We start from the raw sequence: 10,884 nt of genomic DNA, 5'->3' as shown, positions 1-10,884 counted from the left end.
AATTATGTTAACAGTTGTCGGTGCAAATAAGCGTGCATTTGAAATGTACTAGAACAGGAAGGAAGAAAATGTTTTATTTAACGACGCACTCAACACATTTTATTTACGGTTATATGGCGTCGGACATATGGTTAAGGACCACACAGATATTGAGGGAGGAAACCCGCTGTCGCCACTTCATGGGCAACTCTTTTCGTTTAGGATATTTTATATGCACCATCCCACAGATAGGGTAGTACATACCACGGCCTTTGATATACCAGTCGTGGTGCACTGGCTGGAACGAGAAATAGCCCAATGGGACCACCGACGGGGATCGATCCCAGACCGACCGCGCATCGAGCGAGCGCTTGACCACTGGGCTACGTCCTGCCCCTTGTACTAGAAGAGACCACACCATTAACAATGTTGGCGGTAGTTGCAATAAAAGGCGCGCCCGTTTTTTTTTCTTATTTTAATTGGCTGAAATAAGAATTGGTTTGGCTGTTACGCCGTCTTCAGAGGGGTCAATTTCCTATAACCGTAACCATATGTCCGACGCCATATAACCGTAAATAAAATGTGTTGAGTGCGTCGTTAAATAAACCATTTTCTTCCTTCCATTTCCTATAATGATGGCGTGAAAACAGAACTGATTCCTGCATAGAACTGAACGTCATATCATGTAGTAGCTTATCAGCTGGGGTTTAATAAGAGTTGATTCCCTTTCGGACCCCTTCAAAATAAACAGTGCTTGAACCTTAATTGGATACAGGCACGTTAATGTGTTATCCAATCCAAACAGTGGTAATATTTCAAATCCAGGTGACAAACTTGTAATTATTTTTTTAATAGAATGACTTCACAGGGGCTAGCTACTTGTCTTCTGAAGTAGAAAGGTAAACATTGCATTTTCTTGGTGAATTGCTAGATAGGCTAAAGTTCGTCTGTTTGTCTATGTTAAACAATACCGATGAGATATCTCTATATACAGTTGGTTGATAAAAGAAGACGTTGGTGAAGTGCACAGCCATGTCTTTATACCGGCATCGGTGATGTCGTGGTTAAGCTATCGGCATAAGGCTGGTAGGTACTGGGTTCGCAGCTCGGTACTGACTCCCACCCAGAGCGAGTTTTAACGACACAATGGATAGGTGTAAGACCACTACACCCTCTCCTCTCTCTCACTAACCACTAAAAACTAACCCACTGTCCTGGACATACAGTCCAGATAACTACGGTGTGTGCTCAGGACAGCGTGCTTGAACCTTAATTGGTCTAATGGTTACCACTTCAAAGCTGTCTGCCATGAAATATCACAGTCAAACAGCAGACTACTTGCGCGGATATAGTTTCCGATTTTGGTCAACCAAATGGAAAGATAACTGTTATCTGTGGCCAATAGGATTCCATTTGTTCCACTGGGTTAGTTCCCTTTATAATCAGTGCTAAAGAACGGGTATATCAAAGGCTGTGGTATATATCATCCGTGGTGTATATGAACCATTTTCCAAACCATGTTATAAAATTGTACAAAAGTCTAATTAAAAACACCGACCCTCGTTTCCAAGTATCAAAATGTATTCTGAGCTATTACAAACACTAGCAACACGCTGGGAAACACCAACATCACCAACAGAATCACACTGGGTTTGTCAAAATGATAACTGAATAGACAAGTTGTAAATAATAACTTTAACAATGAATTATTTTATTCTACATATTTGTGAAATCATTTATTTTCATGGGCTTAAAATTAATGTTCATGGTTTTGCTAAATACCCCCCCCCCCCAAAAAAAAAAAAAAAAAAAAAAAAAAAAACCCCACCACCCACATTTCGTTGAGTATTTAAATCCGTGTTTCGATTATATGTATAGGCCTATATGCGTTATATTTTCGTTATGTTCTTAAATTCGTTGACTGTGTACTACGTCACGAATTACACGAAACAAACTTTCAGAAACAAAAGTGATTCCACAGGAGCTTTGTGTCAGTACCTTTAATATAAATATTCTTAGAAAGCACTCACGGATATATATCTGTCATTCCCCATTATAACTAGGGAATTGGTCAGGGTATTCTTTGATCCCGTCCAAACATCCACTGAAGGTTCAAGCCCTGCCACCACGGGTCCATGTTCTGATACCAGCCCCCACGGGTCCATGTTCTGATATCGCCAGCCCCACGGGTCCATGTTCTGATATCGCCAGCCCCCACGGGTCCATGTTCTGATATCGCCATCCCCCACGGGTCCATGTTCTAATATCACCAGCCACCCCTGTTCCACGTGACAACAATATGTTGTGTTTTTTTATTTTTTTATCAAAACATTAATTTACATAGGCTACTGATATATGTACTACCAAAAAAAGCATTAAGGGATCTTTTGCACGCACTTTCCTAAATAGGACTGTGCATACAATGACCTTTGTTGTGCCAATAAACGACAGCTGTACCACTAGGCTACATCCCACCCAGGATATTGCAGAACCATTGGTTTACTCGTACGTACGTACATACATACATACATACATACATACATACATACACACAGACACACACAGACACACACACACACATACATACATACACACACTTTCATGCATGTATGCATGCATACATACATACATACATACATACATACATACATACATACATACATACACACATAACACACATACATATAAATAAATAATAATTAAAAACCCAACAATGAAGTACATATTTTAATTTTCAAACATCATACAAATGAATCACTGATCAAGCAGAATTAATTAGCGTATTTTCATAGGTACCAAATTCCGTAGTTTTTGATGCACTAATTTCGTCATTTACATCATCACGAATATCGATACACCACGAAGACACGTGGATATGCATTATTAGAACAACAAATATCTTGAAGAATATAGTGAAATGTACCAACACAAAACAGTCTAAGCATCATTAACGGAAGACGTTAGATAGTTCCCAATCGACATAATTATACTATATAGAAACTGGAATATTTGTTTTCTTCAAAAAATTACTTTGCAAATTAGTACTTGTATGACACACAGGTTTAAAATGGCGGCTGATGGCCAGGTGTATATTTGTTCTGCGTGAACTACTATGAACCAATGGTGTTTTTAAAGGTCCATGGTCTATTTGAAAACTGCATGACATTTCTGGATAAAGCTTACAGTTCCTTGCTATTTTGAAATACTGGTTTACGTACATATATTATATTTTTAGTTGTTTTAATGTGCATTAGACGTCCAGGTTGCTGCAACCGTTTAACGTGGCCTTAACAGTTGGACCATACCGCGGTTTTGTAAGTACTTTTGAAAATTTGTACTGCCCTGTCATTAAGATGTTTGGCCAGTCAGAAAGTGTGGATTGATCTCAAACAAACATTTGCTTGTTTACAGATACGATTTGAAAGGTTTGGGTCAGCGAATGTCGGACAAATCTGTTAGTGATTGGGCTAGTGCATGGCCAGTACACCAATTCGTTCTCACTAACCACCAACCAGTAACTACTAACTCACTGTCCTGGACAAATAACCGAGGTAGCCGAGATGTGTGACCAGGGCAGCCTTTTTAACCTTAATTTATATAACCACGAACATCTAGTGGAAATGCAAAAATATTTTTAGCCAGAAATACCGTACGACGATATAAGATGACCATGTGCACTTGTAATATTTGCATTTTAAACCGAAACGTATGTAAGAAGCTGCCGTTACAAGCATTCTCATGTTCATCATATATTCATGGTTACAACATTATATCATCATACACATATAAATTCTTATTACTTTGACTTCCACATTAAGGACATTTTATGGGTGACATTTTGCTATCTTAACGGTCTGTAATCAGGGTGTACGTGGTTAAACCTCTTTTGACAGAAAAAACATTTGAAAAAAAATCTGCTAACCTTTGAAGACATGCTGCAATAGAAGTTAGTGTTATGTTTCTGGGGGAAAAAAAAGGTTGGTATGCAAAATGCTATATAAGGCTATATTTTGTACATCTACAACAAAATATCATTACATATTGGACAAAAACTGATGATTTACACTATAGCCACAGAAAACTATATTTAAAAAAACGTGCCCACTTCCCACCCACTCGCTGAACACAGTTGTTAGTAAAGCCCTACTGAAATATTTCTGATTAAATATAAAACAGAAAGGTGATTGTGACAGTTATAATTAAAGCTGTCAGAGCCGAAGTGTTGAGGGACTGGAGAGGCCATTAAGATATCACTTCACCTTCCAGTATGGGTGACGGGGACATTGCGTGTTATCTTCGGAGTTTGGGAGCAGTTCCTCCCCTTCCGCCAGCTTCCGACCACTATAGGTTTTTTGTTTGTTTTTTTCTTGGGTGAGAGGCGGATGGTGTGTGTGTGTGTGTGTGTGTGTGTGTGTGTGTGTTTGCTGCTCCCAATTCCGCTGAGTTGCTCACTGTCCTTGTCTCCGATAAGGACATCAGAAGAACATCTCGAACTCTTTGTTCTCTTATGTAGGATATTTAGGTGGTGAGTGGCGTAACCAGCTTTAAATGAATTAGTGTGCAAAACCGGCACAAAACATTATAAATATTTGATAGCATTATATAATTCACACAAGACAACCTCATTTTTGATGACTTTTGTTTTAGGTTTATCTGAGAACATACATCATACACATAGCTTGTAGAAAAACATAAAGAGTTTTGAATCTAAACTTTAGGCTTTGACGTAGATAATGACTTGATGATTAATTTTAACTGGGTCACTTTATTACTACATGTATATTATTAAACTCAAAAGTTTGAACTGAAATAGTTTCGCTTCTTGAACTTTGAATTAAAACTTGAAATCTCCAGTACATTTTTGATATTCAAGCATTTAAAATAGATCATTCGGTTTGCATTTATTTCCGTGACATGTCAATGGGTTTTTGTGTTGTTGCTGATGTGGGTTCTTTTGGGTGCAATTTTTAATCCAGGTAACACAAAACCGTAGTACTTTGTATTTTTCTAAAACAAGTTTACAACCACCATGACATATATAAACGTTAGATAATGTTTTCCTATGTTTTGTCATTTTCTCTCATTGTTCTTCCGTTTGACTCGTTATAAACACACATTGAGCAAACTATTGTTTTGTTAATAGGCCAACATCGAACGGATCACCACCTGGATTTCATATCTGGAAAAGAAGGGGGAAAATATGATTACTTTGTTTGGTATCAAAAGTAATACTTTAAAATGAACATTATAACGCAATATATTTTTATAAAAAGATATTGCACATATCTGTCTAGGTATATAATAACTGTATTTAAAAACAAAGAAGATCATACAGCTAAAATATTAATTTAAAGGGACAGACCCTAGTTTTTAAACACTAATGCATATTTTTCACTATTAAAGTTTATGATCACTGAAGTCGGACATTACATATATTGTATTGTTTAGATTATCCATTTCCGTACAACCGAAGTGTTTCTGGTTATTCTGGTGTTTCTAATACAACAAAATGTATTTTTCATATGTTTTCATATTTTTAAGGGTATTTCATCATCACAGACTCTGTTTCACTCTGTTGTATCCAAATTTGTTTCAGATGTGTACATTAACAAAATTTAGTGTCCATTTATACGGGTTGAAACTAGGGTTTAGGTAAAAAATATGCCTTAGTGTTTGAAAACGAGGGTCTCTCCCTTTAATGTCTCATGAGAAAATAACTCAAAACGATGTTAACAAGATAGTTTTAAACAGATCCTAATATATCTCAAATTCATAATATTTAAAACAAAACCCACAAAAAAAGAACAAAACATAAACAAAACATAAACAACCCTCTCCCTAAAAAACCCCAACAACAAACAAAACAAAAACAAAAACACCTCCAAACAAACAAACAAACAAACAACAAAAACAAACCAAACAACAACATTTCTTTCTTGCAAGCCAGGAAAGCTGACCGATTATATTCTTACTTTATGTTAACCATGATAGTTTTTAATTGTGTCAGGACAGGATTTAGCATAGTGACGTAGCGCGCGCTGAGGTGCGATAGGTCGCAGGACCGATCACCCGGTATGTACCTGTTCATTTCCCCCGCCCTAAACACTATCACATGACGTGTACATCAAAGGCCGTGGTATATATTGTCCTATGTATAGGAAGGTGTATATACAAGAACACTCGCTGCTTTAGCATTAGCAGTAGCCTATGATGCGGCAGCTTATATCTCCAACCTCTCTCAAATGTCGAAATAACAATATTTTAGACACCAAACAATTTAAAACGTGTTGATGTGTCGTTAAACAAATACTTTTTTTCTTCTTCTTCCCCCCCCCCCCGCGCTCTCTCTCTCTCTCTCTCTCTCTCTCTCTCTCTCTCTCTCTCTCTCTCTCTCTCTCTCTCTCTCTCTCTCTATATATATATATATATATATATATATATCTCTTAAATGTCGAAATAACATGTTACACACCAAGTAGTTTAAAACGTGCTGAGGTGTCGTTAAACAAATATATTTTTCCTCTCTTACATATAATGTATGGAGGCTTTTATTTCTTCTAAAAAATAAAAAATAAAATTTGTCTTTTCTTTATGTTATTTTAGTTTTATTTATATAAGGAGTTTTGTAACACTGATTAACGCTTGTTGCTGTAATCCTGACAATCCATTGCTAATTGGGTGCATTGTATGAACACATCGGCTTATGGCATCTAGAATTGACAATCTAGACTAAGTGGATTATACGTTCTACACAAACAGTATACGCTTTATTACACAGACAATTGTTTTGACTAGAAGTCGCTAAATACAGGATTGCAACCTTTGAGGCTGGTTCCCTCCCATTCTGCCTACAACTCACTTTGCCTACACCCATTTTGCCTACAACCCAGTATGCCTACACTCAGTTTGCCTACAGTGTGAAAAGGTGACATCCCCAGTTCATAGTGGGACAATCCTTATTATTTTGTGTCTCAAACCAATATAAAAATATTGTTACACATGGCTGTTAACAAAAGTAAAATGTTGTGACTGGAATTTCAAGGTAGCCTACAGGGCATTGCCCTGGTTGGGGGTTTAGATGGCGGATGTCAGTGCCATGATTATATCACCATTCAAAACGGTAGTGTTTTACATGACAATTGTAGTCCACTTTAAACATGTATTTCTCCCAACCCAAACCCTGTTATTATTTTTTTTTATTGGACAAAAACATTAATTTGATGGGTCCTGCAGTGAACCTATATTAATAAAAATAGTCCTATTAGGCTGACATTTGCTGGGGTGTTCTTTCACAAGCTACGGACATTTTTTTTAAAGTTTGCATTATTACTTGATATTATTTATTTAGGCTTGACCGCCAGCTAATGGACGGCAAATCAAATATTCAAATACATTTACATCGGGTCGCCGTAGTCTTATTGCAAATTAATTATGGTCGTTAAAAATTGGGGTAAAAGCCAATGTCTGATAATGCATTACGCTAACATTGAATAGTCCTCTGTTGATCTTTGTGTCCATTTAACAATACGTAACGCAAAATCTTGCAGTTTTAATACCCCTCTCGCTCGTGTAACGTTTTGTGACCATGTCATATTTTACTTTGGGGTCTTTAGTAATACATATATGTTAAAATAAAACGGCAATGACTGGTTGCATACTTTATTAATTAACATTACGTTGCACAATAACCCCCCCCCCCCCCCCCCAATTACGTTTTGTCACACATCCCATAATTCCTACTCTCCTTAGTGCACGTTGAGTAGTTCTCGAATGACCCCATTATTCAATCGTAAATAATAAAGAAGTAACATACCGCTGGTCGGTAAATGTTAATTTTTCACCGGATCAATTTTATTAAAAAAAGTAAAGTTTGTTTTATTTAACGACGCCGCTAGAGCACATTGATTTTTTATCTTATCATCGGCTATTGGACGTCAAACATATGGTCATTCTGACACTGTTTTTAGAGGAAACCCGCTGTCGCCACATAGGCTACTCTTTTTACGACAGGCAGCAAGGGATCTTTTATTTGCGCTTCCCACAGGCAGGATAGCACAAACCATGGCCTTTGTTGAACCAGTTATGGATCACTGGTCGGTGCAAGTGGGTTACACCTATCCATTGAGCCTTGCGGAGCACTCACTCAGGGTTTGGAGTCGGTATCTCGATTAAAAATCCCATGCCTCGACTGGGATCCGAACCCAGTACCTACCAGCCTGTAGACCGATGGCCTGCCACGACGCCACCGAGGCCGGTCAATTTTATTAAGTCTCAATATCTATAATACGCAATCTAATAATCTCCCAGCAGAACTATTACATTGTAACAGTGTTCAAACTCGCACGTGCTGTTCGTCACATGATGTGACATCGGGTACGGCCATTACTTCAAAGGGAGTGAGTAGCACATTTAAATTAGGGGTTTTTTTTCACTTAATTTACAGCTACTGTAGTAACGTTTTTTTTTTAGGGGGGTTTAATTACAAAAACCGTACCAAACATGATTTTTTTTTTATTTTAAATAATAATAATAAAATATCTGAGACAAAAAAGTACGAAACATATGTACACACCTTTTTACAAAATAAGATCGTCTGCTTAAAATAGCACAGCAAATGGTAGTGCAGGATGCACATTAAGTCAATACTTTTACTTTCTACGTCCGTAAATAGCGGATTGGACTTGTTGCGATAGATCCCAAACATGTGTTAACGCAAATGGATGGATTAAAACAAAAAGTTATATTCTTCTACCAAAAATATATTATATCAGACAATGTAGGCATTATTACTAAAAACTACGATACAACAGACTGTATCAAAACAGAATACACCTAATTTGCATATCCAGGTCAGAGGTGTTCGTCACGTGTTCATAATCGATCGGAAAACCAAAACGAAACTTTTTCGATGTCATTTTAAAAAAAAAAATACAATTAGCTAAATTTGTAAAAACAAATTATGAGTTCAAGTGTCCACGATAAGAGCAACTTTGGGAATCTTTATTGGGAAACTGTTGGGTTGAAGGGAAAAGTTTGATATTGGATTGGGAATTTACGTTAGGGGAACCGGCCCCAAAATGTATAGTAGTTTATACCCTGAGATGGGTCCCTAAAAGGGGTCAGTGGGGCAAAGAAAACGTCCGAAGCGATCGGGTTGACATTACGGAAACCGAAAACGGCCGAAGTGATTCTCATTTAAAAAAATAAAAAAAACCTGACTGAAAAAATAATTTCCACAATTTCTCTGACGACGGAAATCCGTCTCACGACGGACAGTTAACAGCCATGCTCGGAAATTGTATTACACAAACAATTAAGATTATAATGAAACTGAGTGTAGGCAAAGTGGGTTGTAGGCAAACTGAGTGTAGGCAAAGTGGGTTGTAGGCAAACTGAGTGTAGGCAAAGTGGGTTGTAGGCAAACTGAGTGTAGGCAAACTGAGTGTAGGCAAAGTGGGTTGTAGGCAAACTGAGTGTAGGCAAAGTGGGTTGTAGGCAAAATGAGTGTAGGCAAAGTGGTTGTAGGCAAACTAAGTGTAGGCAAAGTGGGTTGTAGGCAAACTGAGTGTAGGCAAAGTGGGTTGTAGGCAAACTGAGTGTAGGCAAAGTGAGTGTAGGCAAAGTGGGTTGTAGGCAAACTGAGTGTAGGCAAACTGAGTGTAGGCAAAGTGGGTTGTAGGCAAAGTGGGTGTAGGCAAACTGAGTGTAGGCAAAGTGGGTTGTAGGCAAACTGAGTGTAGGCAAACTGAGTGTAGGCAAACTGAGTGTAGGCAAACTGAGTGTAGGCAAAGTGGGTTGTAGGCAAACTGAGTGTAGGCAAAGTGGGTTGTAGGCAAACTGAGTGTAGGCAAAGTGGGTTGTAGGCAAAGTGGAGTGTAGGCAAACTGAGTTGTAGGCAAACTGAGTGTAGGCAAAGTGGGTTGTAGGCAAACTGAGTGTAGGCAAAGTGGGTTGTAGGCAAACTGAGTGTAGGCAAAGTGGGTTGTAGGCAAAGTGGGTTGTAGGCAAACTGAGTGTAGGCAAAGTGGGTTGTAGGCAAAGTGGGTTGTAGGCAAACTGAGTGTAGGCAAAGTGGGTTGTAGGCAAACTGAGTGTAGGCAAACTGAGTGTAGGCAAAGTGGGTTGTAGGCAAAGTGGGTTGTAGGCAAACTGAGTGTAGGCAAAGTGGGTTGTAGGCAAAGTGAGTGTAGGCAAAGTGGGTTGTAGGCAAACTGAGTGTAGGCAAACTGGGTGTAGGCAAACTGAGTGTAGGCAAAGTGGGTTGTAGGCAAACTGAGTGTAGGCAAACTGAGTGTAGGCAAAGTGGGTTGTAGGCAAACTGAGTGTAGGCAAAGTGGGTTGTAGGCAAACTGAGTGTAGGCAAAGTGGGTGTAGGCAAAGTGGGTTGTAGGCAAACTGAGTGTAGGCAAAGTGGGTTGTAGGCAAACTGAGTGTAGGCAAAGTGAGTTGTAGGCAAAGTGGGTGTAGGCAAAGTGGGTTGTAGGCAAACTGAGTGTAGGCAAAGTGGGTTGTAGGCAAACTGAGTGTAGGCAAAGTGGGTTGTAGGCAAAGTGGGTTGTAGGCAAACTGAGTGTAGGCAAAGTGGGTTGTAGGCAAACTGAGTGTAGGCAAAGTGGGTTGTAGGCAAACTGAGTGTAGGCAAACTGAGTGTAGGCAAAGTGGGTTGTAGGCAAACTGAGTGTAGGCAAACTGAGTGTAGGCAAAGTGGGTTGTAGGCAAACTGAGTGTAGGCAAAGTGGGTTGTAGGCAAACTGAGTGTAGGCAAAGTGGGTTGTAGGCAAACTGAGTGTAGGCAAAGTGGGTTGTAGGCAAACTGAGTGTAGGCAAACTGAGTGTAGGCAAAGTGGGTTGTAGGCAAACTGGGTGTAGGCAAACTGAGTGTAGGCAAAGTGGGTTGTAGGCAAA

The 10,884-nt window shown here is 38.8% G+C and overlaps 1 protein-coding gene across 1 annotated transcript in view; it reads right to left on the bottom strand.

The window, feature by feature from the left end:
• Positions 1-2,692: 2,692 nt before the first annotated feature.
• LOC121378305 overlaps positions 2,693-10,884 on the bottom strand; it is a 36,452-nt gene continuing 28,260 nt past the window's right edge. The window contains exon 7 of the mRNA XM_041506413.1: positions 2,693-5,158. The gene's annotated coding sequence lies outside the window, so the exon portion shown is untranslated. The remainder of the gene's footprint in view (positions 5,159-10,884) is intronic.

This window comes from Gigantopelta aegis, chromosome 8 (assembly GCF_016097555.1).
Source record: "Gigantopelta aegis isolate Gae_Host chromosome 8, Gae_host_genome, whole genome shotgun sequence".
NCBI lineage: Eukaryota > Metazoa > Mollusca > Gastropoda > Neomphalida > Peltospiridae > Gigantopelta > Gigantopelta aegis.
This window is presented reverse-complemented; position numbering and strand designations above follow the sequence as displayed.